The following is a 15,516-nucleotide window of genomic DNA, read 5'->3' as shown; positions in this document are numbered from 1 at the left end:
AAACCTGGAACAAGGCAGGGATGCCCTCTTTCACCACTTCTATTTCACATTATGCTTGAAATACTAGCCAGAGCAATGAGGCAGACCAAAGAAATTAAAGGGATAAGAAAATGAAAAGAACTCAAATTATCCCTATTTGCTGATGACATGATTCTATATTTAGAGGATCCAAAAAATTCCACCAGAAAACTTCTAGAACTCATAAACGAATTCAGTAAAGTAGCAGGATATAAAATCAACACTCATAAATATAATGCATTTTTATTCATAAGTGATTAAATCTCTGAAATAGAAATTAGGAAAACTACCCCCATCAATATAACCTCCAAAACTGAAATAAAATACTTGGGAATCAATCTAACAAAAGAGGTGAAAGAGCTCTACAATAAGAACTACAGAACGCTAAAGAAAGAAATTAAAGAAAACTTTGGAAGATGGAAAGATCTCTCATGTACTTGGATAGGCAAAGTTAATATTTTCAAAATGGCCATACTACCAAAAGTGCTATAGAAATTCATTGCAATTCCAATTAAAATCCCAATGACAGTCCTCATAGAAATAGAGCAAGGAATCATGAAATTCATTTGAAATGAATACCTAAAGCAATCTTTAGTGGGAATAGTGAAGCAGGGTGTATCACAATTCCAGACCTTCAACTATACTACAGAGCAATAATAACAAAAACAGCATGGTATTGGCACCAAAATAGACAGGTAGACCAATTTACAGAATAGAGGAAAGAGAGACAAACCCAAATAAATACAGTTTTTTCATACTAGACAAAGGAGCCAAAAACGTGCAATGGAGAAAAGATAGCCTGTTCAACAAATGGTGCTGGGAAAACTGGAAATCCTTATGCAGCAAAATAAAACTCAGTTGAGAATTCATCTGATTCAAGAAATTTCTTTGTTGGTAGGTTTTTTGATGACTTCTTCTATTTCATTACTTGAAATTGATCTATTTAAATTGTGTATGTCCTCCTGCTTCGGTTTGGGTGAATCATATGTCACTAGAAACCTGTTGATGTCTTCGAGATTTTCTATTTTGTTAGAGTAGAGATTTTCAAAATAGCTTCTAATTATGTTTTGTATTTCAGTAGTGTCTGTTTTGATATTTCCTGTTTTATCCCAAATTTTAGTAATTTGAGTTTTCTGTGTCCTTCTCTTTGTTAGTGTGGCTAAGGGCTTATCAATTTTGTTTGTTTTTTCACTGAACCAAATTTTATTTTGTCTATTTTTTGATTGTATCTTTTGTGTCAATTTCATTGATTGCAGCTCTGATTTTAACTATTTCCTGCCTTCTTCTACTTTTGGTGTTGATCTATTCTTCTTTTTCTAGGACTTTGAGCTGTAGTGTTAGGTCGTTTATTTGTTCACTTTTTTTTCTTTTCTTAAATGCACTCCAAGAAATAAATTTTCCTCTTAGTACTGCTTTCATACTGTCCCAGAGATTTTGAAATGTTGTATCTTTATTCCTGTTTACCTCTAAGAATTTTTTTTATTTCCCCCTGATGTCTTCTGTTATCCATGCATCATTCAATAGCATATTATTAATACCCAGGTGTTGGAGTAGTTTCAGTTTTCTATTTTGTCATTGATTTCTAATTTCATTCCATTGTGATCTGATAGAATACAAGGTTGTATCTCTATCTTTTTGTATTTGCTAAGATTAGCTTCGTTGCATAACATATGGTCTATTTTAGAGAAGGTTTCATGTGCTGCTCAGAAGAAAGTGTATTCACTTTGATGAATAGAATATTCTATATATGTCTGTTCTGTCTAAGTTATCAATTTTGTTTTTGAGATCTAAGGTTTCTTTGTTCAATTTTTGTTTGGAGGATCTGACCAGTGGTTAAAGAGGTGCTTTAAATCACCTAGTATTATTGTGTTGTGGTTTATCTGGTTCCTGGAATTGAAAAGGATTTGTTTGACATACATGAATGAGCCATTGTTTAGGGCATAAATATTTATGACTGAAATGTCTTGCTGATTTATGTTTCCCTTAAGCAGTATGAAATGTCCTTCTTTATCCCTTCTGACTAATTTTGGCTGGATACCCCTGCTTTTTTGCTGAGTCCATGTGCATGGTATGTTTTTTCCCATCCTTTCACCTTTAGTTTGTTGGTATCTTTTTCTATGAGATGAGTCTCTTGAAGGCAGCATATTGTTGGGTCTTTATATTTAATCCAATCTGTCAGTCTGTGTCCTTTCATTGACGAGTTCAGGACAATAATATTCAGGGTTATTATTGCGATGTGATTTGTATTCCTGGTCATTTTGGCTTATTTTTGGTTTTTAACTTGACTTGGTTTTGCCTTTGTTTGGCTATTAATTTATGGTAATACCTCCCTTTTCTTACTTACATTGTTATTTTTTATTTCGTCCTCATGTAATATTTTGCTGCGGATGTTCTGTAGTGCTGGCTTTCTATTTGTAAATTCTTTTAGCTTTTTTTTTTTATCATGGAAGGATTTTATTTCATTGTCAAATCTAATGTAAGCTTTTCTGGGTATAAGATTTTTGGTTGGCATGCAGTTTCTTTTGGAGCTTGAAAAATGCCATTCTAGGTCTTTCTACCTTTTAGGGTCTAGGTTGAGAAATCTGCTGATATCCATATTGGTTTCCCCCGTATGTACTTTGATTTTTTTTTCTCTCACAGTCTTTAAAATTCTATCGTTATTATATATGTTAAGCATTTTCATTGTAATGTGTCTTGGTGTGGGTCTGTTGTAATTTTGTACATTTGATGTCCTATTAGCCTCTTGTATTTGATTTTGCATTTCATTCTTCAGATTTGGGAAATTTTCTGATATTATTTCATTGAATAGATTGTTCATTCCTTTGGTTTGTTTCTCTAGGCCTTCCTCTGTCCCAATAATTCTTAAATTTGGCCTTTTCATGATATCCCATAATTCTTGTAGATTCTGTTCATGATTTCTTACCATCTTCTCTGATCAACTTTGTTTCCAAGATTATATATTTTATCTTCAATGTCTGAGGTTCTGTGTTCCAGGAATTCTATCATATTGGTTATGATTTCTATGGAGGTTTTAGTTTGTTTTATTGTTTCCTTAATTTAATTTCTATTTTTTTTTCAAAATCTCTATCTGTTTATTGAAATGATCTTTTGCTTCCTGCATTTGCTCTTTTAACTGTTGATTGGTGTGATCATTCAATACCTGCATTTGCTCTCTTATTTCATCATTTACTTCTCTGATCATTTTAACTAAGTACATTCTGAACTCCCTTTTAGACATTTCTTCTGTCGGGTTGTCATTTGATTTTATTGATGTAGCATCTAATTTTGGGGGGGACATTTTCTTTTCTTGTTTTCTCATATTGCTTATGTATCTTCCCCTCTCCTAGTCTTTAGTAGCCTGAAGTCTTAGAGGAACTTGATAACACAATGACCCAAAAAGTATCCTGCCCCTCTAGGGATGGTGGACTCCAGGTGGGGTATATTCCCTGTTGGTGGGCAGAGGCACCTCCACATGTTGACAGATGGTCAGTGGCAGGGGCACTAGACTGTGGCCCGGGGCCTGTCTGGTTTGGTTCCAGTTCTCTGGGCCTACTTCCCTAACAGGGAAGTCTTGCCTGGTGGCTGTGGGCTGGTCCAGCCTACCTCCCAGGCAGGGAAGACTCTCCTGGTGGCTGTGGGTTGCCAGGCAACTTTAGATAGATAATCTTTTGATTCTTAAAAATTACACACCAATACTGCCTTTGAGACAAACATAAGCTTGGTTCACCCTACAGTTTTGAAACAGTGACAATATAACCATCAGAAGACTCTTGACAAATTTGAACCTGTGTATAATCCACAATATCTGCCTTTAATTTATAATATGGAGCTATAGTTATAAAAACATCATGGTATTGGCACCAAAATAGATATGAGGATCAATGGAATAGAACTGAAGTCACAGAGATGAAATCAATTAGAGTTACCTCATACTAGACAAAAGTACCAAAAGTGTACATTGGAGAAAAGATAGCTTCTTTGACAAATGATGTTGGAAAAACTAAAAATCCATATGTAGTAGAATGAAATTTAACCTATATCCCTTGGTCTGCATAAAAATCAATTCTAAGTACATCAAAGACCTAGGTATTAGATCAGAAACCCTGCACCTAGTCGAAGAAAATATAAGTCCAGCAGTCCAACATGTCAGCTTAGGAACAGGACTCTTGAAGCACAAGAAATAAAGTTAAAAAAACAATAAATGGTATGATATAAAACTAAAAATTATCTTCATGGCAAAGAAAACAATTAGGAGAGTGAAGAGAGAGACTACAGAATGGGAAAAAAAATCTTTGCCACCAACCCCTCAGATAAGGCATTAATTTCCAGGATATGCAAAGAACTCAGAAAGTTTATCACCTAAATAAATGAATAGATGAATGAATAAACAAAGAAATAGATTCATAACCCAATCAATAAATGGGCACAGGAACTAAAAAGACCCTTCTCAAGAGAAAAAATATGAATGGTCAATAAATATGTGAAAAACTGTTCAACATCTCTAGCAATTAGAGAAATGCAAATTAAAACTACAATGACGTTTCATCTCACTCCAGTCAGAATGGCAATTATCCACCATAAATATAACAAAAAATTTTGGCCAGCATGTGGCAAAAAGAGTACACTCATACATTGCTGCTGGGATTGCAAATTGGTGCAACTCCTGTGGAAAGCAGTATGGATTTTTATCAAAAAGCTTGAAATGGAACCACCATTTGGTACTGTTATCCCACTCCTTGATATATATCCAAAGGATTTTAAATCAACACGTTTCATTGACACAGCCACATCAATATTTATAACAGCAAATGGAGCCAAACTCGGTGCCCATCAACAAATGAATGGATAAAGAAAATGTTGTTTATATACACATGGAACAATTCTCAGCCATAAAGGAAAATGACTTTATGACATTCTCCTGTAAATGAATGGATCTTGAGACTATCATGCTAAGTGAAATAAACCAGTCCTCCAAAACCAAATCTCTGATATGTGAATGCTAATGTCACAGGAAAGCAGGGAGCTGAAACTCCAAACCTCTGTTCTTGTGTTTCAACAAAAGAAAATTTAAAGTTAGACACCCAGAACCATGCAAGAGAATTTTATTATAAGTGAATGTAAAGAGAAAGCAAGGTGAAAGTAAAGTGAAAGCAAAATGATACTTACACAGTTAGCACTCTCAAGAGGAAGAGTGGGCCATCTCTGACAAAGGAAACAATGGCTGTCTCCAAATTTATTACTGGTTGATGTTCACCAGGAGAACTGGGGACCACCTTCTGTACTCTTTACCAGGAAGATGTTCAACTCCTCCTTCAGGTCAGGCAGTGGAGTTTTTCACCTTAGTTGGTTCTCTTTGGCACTGTCATGATGGCAATCCTATTTTAGGGGGGCTTCATCTACAAGTCAATGCCATGGTATGTGGGCACTGGGGTCAATAGCTGGCCAGAAGTTACCTTAGTGTGCCTGCACTACTAAAGTAATCTTCTTTCCCAGACAAATAAAGAAACCTCTGACCATATATCCTAGCTTTACATCAACATCAGTGGACCCTGTCAAGAGCTAGTTCCATTAATCCTTTTCTTTTGACATATTTTGCTATTAGGTACTTTACTTATTTTTTATTTTTTTTAAATTTACTACCATCCTTTGCTTTCTTGTATACTTTGGGTGTAGTTTAAATAAAACTCTAAAGTAATTTAAAGAACACTTTTGACCTTGCCATGCACTCACTGCTCATTGTTAGCTACTACCTAAAGCACAAAACAAAAGGGGGGAGAATAGGAGTTCAGAGGATTAGGCATATATATGGTTATGTGGTACTTGATACAAATGTCAGAAACCAAAGTTGGAGTAAAGACAGCTTTTTAAACAAATTCTGTTGGGGAAACTGAGAAGAATGAAATTACATCCCTATCTTTTCCTTGAACAAAAGCCACTCAAGGTGGATTTAAAACATAAGAATTAGACCAGAAATTGCCCAGCTGCTGGAAGAATACTAGATCAATATTCTAACATATTGGCAAAGTCACTGACTTTCTTAATAAGACCCCTAGAGCACAAGTGATAAAACAAGAACCAACAAAGTCATACAGAAAAAAATTATAAAGCTTCTGCACAAAGAAGAAAATTATACCATGGAGAGAAATCCTACAGAATGTGAGATCTTTAACAATGGCTGCTTTAACAGGGGATTAATAGCCAGAATTTTTAAAGAACACAAAATAATTAACACCAAATAAATGACAAATTCAATTAATGAAGGGGAAAAGAACTAAATAGACACTTTGCAAAAGAAGAAACACAAATGATCAACATGGAAATGAAAACAACATGTTCATTGCAGCAAACAGATGAATTCAAATCAAAACCACATTGGGATTTCATCGCACTTCAGTTAGAAAGGCCATCACGAGTAATACAAATAATAATAGTTGTATGGCGAAACATATATTCATACATTGTTGATCTGACTGGAAATTAATGCAACTGCTCTGGAAAGCACAGTGAAGATACTTCAAAATTCCAGGACTAGAATCACCATATGACCCAGTTGTCCCAGTCCCCAGTACATTTTCAAAATAAGTAAAATCACTGTACTACAGTGATACAGCCATAACAATGCTTTTAGCAGCATAATTCAAAATAGCCAAGTTATGTAACTAGCTCAGGTGCCCATGAACAGAAGATGGGTTAAAAATGTGATATATATATATATATATATAAACAGTAGAGTTTTACTCAGTCACAAAGAAGAATGAATTTATGGCATTTGCATAAATTAATGGAACTGAAGAATATCATGCTAATTGAATTAAGCCAGACTGAGAAATCCAAGGGTCAAATTTTTCTCTTTCATGTTGAAACTAGACCAACATAATGTGAAAGGGGATATGAATGCTAATAAAATAGAAGAGAAATTAGTGGAGCAAAGGAAGGGAATTGACATAGAGGAGAGATGGAAAAAGGGAGAAACAGTAGAATGAATTGACCTAATTGTGCTGTGTGCATATGAATATACCACAGTGAATTCCACCTTTATGTATGTCTATAAAGCAGTAATTTAAAAAGCCCTTTATATAATTTGAAGAAAGACCAATTGAGTAAAAGAAGAAAAACAAATACTAAATTATGTTCCATGTGTATATTATTATTTCAAAATAGACTACTATAGTATGTATAATTTCAATTAATTAATAAAATTTTTTAAAAGAAAACAAAAGTAGATGTGTTGGATTATGCATTAGTGATTATGCTAGGTTAGCATGAAAAAGGTTTTGGGTTTGATCCTCATTACCACATAAAAAGGAAAGTATTAAGGTATGAAATAAAGAGACTGCCACTTTATCTGAAGAAGGTAATCCAAATTATTAATTGAAAAAATAATGAATATGAGACCAGAAATAAATAAAACAGAAACTAAGCAAACAGTAATAAAGGTCAATGAAAAAAAGAGCTGGTTCCTAAATAAGACAAATCAATATGTAGACAGAGAAAAAGACAGAGGAGATTCAAGTTAATAAATCAGAGATGAAAAGATAAATGTCATGACTGAAAAAATACAGAAAATATTATTAGAAAAGATTATTAAGAACAATATGTTTACAACCTTGATAACCTACAAGAACTCTAAAATTCCTAGACAAATACCTTACCAATACTCAATTATAAAGAAACAGAAAACATGTACAAGCCAATCACAAGTAACAATATCCACCAAAAATATCTACCAAAATTAAGGTCAGGAGAAGATGGCTTCATTGCTGAATTCTACCAAACATTTAAGGAAAATTATGTATCAATTCTCAGGTTATTATAAAAAATAAGTGAGGAAAGAATGTGTCCAAATCATTCTAGGGGGTCAGCATTTCTCTAATACCCAAACCAAGTAAGGATACAAAAGAAAATTACAGCAATATACTTGTTTCTCAAGTATACAAAAATAAGAGTATGAGCAAACCAAAGCCAACAGCACAATAGAAAAACTAATCACCATTATTATGTGGGATGGATGCATTCAAGCAATGCAAGGAAAAGTTAATACATGCAAAGTAAAAAATGTGACACATACTATCAAAAGAATAAAGGAAAAATATTTCAAGTGATACAAAAAATGCATTTGATGAAATTTCACACCTCCTCATGAAAAACTGCTAAGTAGATTAAATATATACAACAGTGCCCCAACATAATAAGGGCCATTTATAATATGGCAGCACTTAACATTATATTGAATGGGGGGAAATTTGAAATATTTCTCTTTAACTTCTCAAACGAAACAAGGATGCCCACCTTTACCATTTTCATTCAACTTGGTGCTGAAAGTCCTATCCAGAGTAATTAGTTAAAAAAATCCAAATTGCAAATGGAGAAGTCAAATTGTCACTGTTTCCAGATGATATGATCTTATGCGTTGAAAACCTTCAAAACTAAAAATCAAAAACCCTGTATTTTAATAATGTATTTATCATAATTTCTGTATACCAAATCAACATGCAAAATGAATAACATTGCTTTATGCCTATAGTGAATCATCTCTTCTTAAAATCAAGAAAACAATTTCATTTAAATAGCTACCAAAAATAGAATACCTAGGAATAAATTTAAGAGAGAGGTGAAGATTACCACAAAGAAAATTACAAAATATTGATGAAAGTGAACAGAAAAATTGGAAAGACATGCTTTGTTCATGATTGGAATTATTAATACTGCTAAAATGTCCATATTACCTAAAGTGAGTTACATATTCAATGTAATCATTATCAAATAATAATGATACTCTTCACAGGACTAGAAAAAAGTTAAACTAAAATGTGTGCACAAACCTTGAATATCCAAAGCCATTTTGATGAAATATAACAAAGCTGACAATACATAAATTGAAAATTTGCTACAACGCCGTAGTAATTAAAACAGTACGGCATTGGCATAAAAGTAGAGAAATATACCAATAGAACAGAATAAAAAGCCTAGGAGTAAACTCAACCATCTTTAGCAAACTGAGTTGTGACAAAAGTATTAAGAATACCACTGGAGAAAGGACGGTTGTTGTTTTTTTTTAAATAAATGATAATAGGAGAAATGGTTATTAACATATAGCAGAATCAAGTTAGTCCTCTATTTCTCATCAGTTAAGCAAATTAACTGAAAATGAATTAAAGACTTAAAGGTAAGACCAGAAACCATAAAACCACTGGGTGAATACATAGGGGAAAGACTTTAGAACATGGGAATGGGTAAGGATTTTTTGGACAAGACACCAAAGAGACAGGATATTAAAGTAAACATGGATATATGGGATTGCATCAAACTAAAAAGCTTCTGCACAAAAGCAGGACCACTCAATAGAGTGCAGAGTTAATCTACTGCAAGGAGTCTAGTATATGCATGTGACAAGGTGCTGAAGTCAATATCAAAAGATAAGAAAGAGAATTTTAAAATGACATATAAATATAAATATATTTTCGAACTAGACAATGCCAAAAAATCAAAGATCATCAGGGAAATGCATATAAACATGACAATTGAATGTTACCTCACTGCAGTCATAATGGTTAGTATCAAAAATACTAAAGATAACAAGTACTGTTGAGGATGCAGAGAAAATGAACTCCTTGGTCACTATTGGTGATAATCTAAATTATTAACACCATTACAGAAAACAGAATGGTGGGTCTTTGAAAATTTAAAATATAACTATGTGATTCAGCAATTCCAATAATGCATGCAAAGGTAATGAAATCAGTATGTGAAATAGACAATTACACTCCCATGTTCATGGTAGTACTTTTCATATTACCATAGAAATGGAAATAGCCTATGTATCCATCATTTGATGGATAGATTAAGGAAGTACTTCGGTTGTCTCAGGAATCTGACTAAAATAACCTTGATCACTACTAGCTGAAGGCTACTAAAATACCCTCCCACCCTCCACTTCACCTTGGTCAAGGGGAGTGTGATACAGCTGCTACAAGAGGAAATAAGTCCTGAAAAATGACAATCATAAACAGAACTCATCAAAGCCTCCACAGAAACTCAGGAAAAGACAGACCACTGACACTGTACTCCCATCATTGTCATAGGTAAAATCCCAGTGATCTGTACTAGCCAGTCTGGAGATTTCTGTGCCATAGACAATCCATAGAGAGCCTACACTCACAGGCCCCACAGATGGAGACAGTCATCAAGCACTTAGATAACGTGGATACAAAGAAACCCCAGCAGAGGGGAGCAGGAGCTCATGAATTCACAGCTGTCAGCTGTAAGAGCTCTGGCAAAGGAGGGACAAATGATCTGCTGCCCAAGTCACAGAGATGGTTCCCTAGTGATCTCTATCAGGCAGGATAGAGACTTCTGTGCCACAAACTGCCCACAGACAACCTGCATTCACAGGTCCCACAATTGCAGATAGACACCAACACTATACCACTATAAGGAGACCCTTATAGGGGAGAAAGCATTCCACAGCAGTCATCAACAGCCATAAGCCCTGCACCGTGTGCCACCACATGAAACAAAGACAAACTACAGTTGCAGCACAATCCAAGCACACAGACTCAGGCCTCTGGGATGACTAACAAGTACCAGATGGCAAATAAACCACAGCAAACAGGGAAGTAGCTCCTGTGCCCCAGCACATCTAGGAAGGTCCACAGATATGCCAGTTAACACAATACTCCGTCAGACACATGGACACACAGAAGGCATTTCCTGAGTATAATCCCAAGCAGCCAGCAAAAATCTTCATACACATACAAGGAGGCTTACAGAGGAGCATCCCAGACACCAGACACCACCCACTGTGCCCAGAAATAAGTCAAACAAACAATCTCTGCACTATGGTGGGGTAGAAGACATACACCCCCTCAGGACACCCAATATCACATCAACAAGATTACGATACCTCTATTTAGATTACCACAACTTGCACACTCCAAAATATACTCAATGGAGCCCCTACTGGATTTGATGACACTGAATACTTGTAGATTTACCTGAGGAGTACACACAATATTAAAACACTAACAGGGATTAAATTGACTGCTAAGTCACAGACATGTAGGGAAAATCCCCTCTGACTATCAGAAAGCTAGTATGTATATGGACACACAAAAGATTTGGGTCTTCTAGAATTTTATGAGAGGTGAGTTTGTATGATTACTACCTGAACATTCAGGGAAACAAAGGTAAAGCCAAGGAGTGGTGGGCATCTTCAGAAGATTCCAAATCCTGATCAAACCAAATTAGAAGAACTCAATAAGAAAATTCTCACCACAGCATGGAGTATCAAAAACAGTCTTAGACTTTTAGAACTCATAAGTGAATTCAGTAAAGTAGCAGGATATAAGATCAATGCTCATAAATTGAATGTATTTTTATGAAAAAGTGATGAATCCTCAGAAAGAGAAGTTAGGAAAACTACCCCATTAACAATAGCCTCGAAAAAAATAAAATACTTGGGAATCAATCTCACAAAAGAGGTGAAAGACCTCTACAATGAGAACTACAGAACACTAAAGAAAGAAATTCAAGAAAACCTTAGAAGATGGAAAGATCTCCCATGTTCTTGGATAGGAAGAATTAATATTGTCAAAATGGCCATACTACCAAAAGTGCTATACAGATTCAATGCAATTCCAATTAAAATCCCAATGATGTACCTTGCAGAAATAGAGCAAGCAATTATGAAATTCATCTGGAAGAATAAGAAACCCAGAATAGCTAAAACAATCCTCAGCAGAAAGAGTGAAGCAGGGAGTATCGCAATACCAGAACTTCAACTATACTACAAAGCAATAGTAAAAAAAATGGCATGGTATTGGCACCAAAATAGACAGGTAGATCAATGGTACAGAATAGAGGATACAGACACAAATGCAAATAAATACAATTTTCTCATACTAGACAAAGGAGCCAAAAATATGCAATGGAGAAAAGAGATAGCCTCTTCAACAAATGGTGCTGGGAAAACTGGAAATCTTTATGCAGCAAAATAAAACTAAACTCCTATCTTACACCCTGCACAAAACTCAATTCAAAATGGATCAAGAACCTCAGAATGAGATCAGAGACCATGCATCTTATAGAAGAAAAAGTAGGTCCAAATCTTCAATGTGTCGGCTTAGAATCAGACTTCCTTAACTGGACCCCCGTCTCACAAGAAATAAAAGCAAGAATCAATAACTGGGATAGATTCAAACTAAAAAGCTTTCTCTCAGCAAAGGAAACTATCAGTAATGTGAAGAGAGAGCCTACGGAGTGGGAGAAAATCTTTGCCACTCATACTTCAGATAGAGCGCTAATTCCCAGAATATATAAAGAACTCAAAAAACAAAAGAATATAAATAACCCAATCAACAAATGGGCTAAGGATATGAACAGACACCTCACAGAAGAAGATCTATAAGCAATCAACAGATATATGAAAAAATGTTCAACATCTCTAGTAATAAGATAAATGCAAATCAAAACTACGCTAAGATTCCACCTCACCCCAATTAGAATAGCGATTATCAAGAATACAAGCAACAATAGGTGTTGGAGAGGATGTGGGGAAAAAGGTACACTCATACAATGCTGGTGGGGCTGAAAATTAGTGCAGCCACTCTGGAAAGCAGTGTGGAGATTCCTTAGAAAACTTGGAATGGACACACCATTTGACCCAGCTATCCCACTCCTTGGCCTATACCCAAAGGACTTAAAATCAGCATACTACTGAGATACAGCCACATCAATGTTCATAGCTGCTCAGTTCACAATAGCCAGATTGTGGAACCAACCTAGATGTCCTTCAATTGACGAATGGATAAAGAAACTGTAGTATATATATATATACAATGGAATATTACTCAGCTATAAAGAATAATAAAATTACGGCATTTGCAGGTAAATGGATGAAATTGGAGAATATCATGCTAAGTGAGATAAGCCAATCTCAAAAAACCAAAGGATGAATGATCTCGTTGATAAGCGGATGATGACACATAATGGCAGTTGGAGGAGTCAAGAATGGAGGAAGGAGGGACTGCATATAGGGAAAAGAGGGGTGGGAAGGGTGGGGGGGAGGAAAAAATAACAGAATGAATCAAAAACTATTACCCTAGGTAAATGTGTGATTACACAAATGGTATGCCTCTATTTCATGTACAAACAGAGAAACAAGATGTATCCCATTTGTTTATAATAAAAAAATAAATTAAAAAAAATAGTTTTAGGGGTTGGGACTGTAGCTCCATGGTAGAGCGCTTGCCTCACATGTATGAGGCACTGGGTTCCATCCTCAGCACCACATAAAATTAAAGATAGTATCCACGTGTAACTAAAAAATATTTTTTAAAAATACAGATATAGTTCTCATTTTGGCAGCACATATACTAAAATTAGAATGATACAGAGAAGATTAGCATGGTCCCTGCACAAGGATGGCATGCAAATTCATGAAGAGTTCCATATAAAAAAAGTTCTAATTTCAATTTTGATATTACAGATATCACATTTTTATCAAATTGATATTTCCCTATTATTCAATATCGTAGTCCTCAGTCTAATTGATTGTTTATCTTCTAATGTTTCAAAACATTAACAGGAAAAATTCTATCTTTGCTTTCCTAGTGCATGTTATATTTGCTCCTCTTGTATCTTTTTCCTCTAGCACGATGAGCTCCTCCTACAAATCCTCCCCACTTTTTCCTTTTTATGTTAGTTTATATTATTTTTCTATCTTATCTTTTCTCTTTCTTTTTTCTTTACCCATTTTTCCTTTTCTTCCCTTTCCAACCCTATGTAGTATAATAGTGATTTTTTCATTAATTATTAATTTTGCAACCAATTAAAGAATATTAAAATTTTGTACTTAGAGAAACTGTGGAGAACATTTTTAAGAAGTCATCTTTTCCTGAGGTTTATTAATATATGGATTTTTTCTGAAGTGATAGCTTTTAACCAGGTTTAGTATACACTCTTAAAACAGTGCTGATACTGGACATAGGAGAGGATATATATTGAGTGAGAGTATCAGTGCTTGGATATTTGACCAGACTTGGACACTTAAGAAGCTGACTAAATAGTTCCTTGAATAAAAGTAGAAGACATAAATATTCTAAAGTTGGGTAGACTTAGCAAACAATATGCAAAAGTATGGGAACAATCTTCAGCAAACAGCCCACAATACTTCAACAACTGATCTTGTTGACACAATAGTGGAGATAATGTCAGGTAAATAACAGGACATTCAAAGTTCTGATGTGTAAAATTTTTATGATTTTATATTTATGTTAAAGTAAATGTAAAAAAATAAAATAAAGAAGATACATTTGTATGTAACAGGAACTATCATTAAGGATCCCACAAACATTTAAAGAATAATAAACAATTTTATTGTTACATTGGACAACACATAGGAAACAGATCAATTCATTACAAAGCACACCACCATAACAAGATCAAGATAAAATATGTAATCTAAATTGTCCTTTTCCTATATTGAATTCATAACTAGAATTTTCCAAGAATGAAATCTTCAAGACCTGATGATTATGTTGGACATGTATTACAAACATTTCAGGAAGAATTAACACTCTTTTTCTACAATTACTTGTAGAAATTAAAAAAAGAAAGACTATTTTCCAACTCATTTCATGAGGGCACTATTATTACACTGTATATGGAAATGAAACTGAAACAGTATAAAAAGTATAAATACATATAATTATGTTTAAGTAAAATTATTAACAAAATATTGGGAGACTGAAATCATGAACAGAAAAAGTATGCATCATGACTAAGTAGAATTTATTCCATGTTTCCAAAGCTTGTTCAAAATTTGAAAATCAATTAATAATAATACAGTATGTCCACAACCTTAAAAAGAAAACATGTATGACATTAACATTTGATGATAATGAATGTTTGAAATATAGCAGTTAACCATGTCTTTTTAAAAATAAATTATTAAATAATTTATATTTGAATTTCCAATCTAGAGATTTGTCAAAGACCTCAATCATTCCTAATTGTATGATGTATCTATTCTTCTTGTTATCAATTTGCCCATGAAAACATTTGTAGTTCTAATACTTGAAATATAAACTAATGAAGCTTCTATTTTTCTTGAAATTATATTTATCCTGTTGGTTCCTACTCTCCCTTATATGTGTTTCTTTTATTTTATGAACTTTTGAGGAGTTAAATACACGTAATTTATCATTTTAATAATCTAAATTGTACAAGTCAGTGGCATGAAGTATGTTCACAAAGTTATATAGCCACTACCACTACTAGCTTTAGAAATTTTTATCATTCCAAATGGAAAAACATATGAATTGAACAGTGATTTCCTATTCTCCTTTCCACCATTCCCTGAAAACCCCTTCTATGTTTTGTGATTTGTGGATTTAACCCTTCTGGATATTTCATATAAAAATAGTCACAACATATGTGTCCTTTTGATTGTATCATTTTACTTTTAGCATAATGTCCTCAAAACTCACCTATGATGTA

General features: G+C 34.1%; 1 non-coding gene across 1 annotated transcript; it reads left to right on the top strand.

Annotated features, from left to right (window-relative positions):
- Positions 1 to 13,367: 13,367 nt before the first annotated feature.
- On the top strand, positions 13,368 to 13,474 carry LOC124972806 (U6 spliceosomal RNA). The gene has a single exon (XR_007106580.1). It is a non-coding gene; the product is annotated as a U6 spliceosomal RNA (small nuclear RNA).
- Positions 13,475 to 15,516: the final 2,042 nt, after the last annotated feature.

The sequence above is a fragment of the Sciurus carolinensis genome, chromosome X (assembly GCF_902686445.1).
Source record: "Sciurus carolinensis chromosome X, mSciCar1.2, whole genome shotgun sequence".
In the NCBI taxonomy this organism is placed as follows: Eukaryota; Metazoa; Chordata; class Mammalia; order Rodentia; family Sciuridae; genus Sciurus; species Sciurus carolinensis.
The sequence above is the reverse complement of the archived record's forward strand: the minus strand, read 5'-3'. Positions and strand labels throughout refer to the sequence as shown.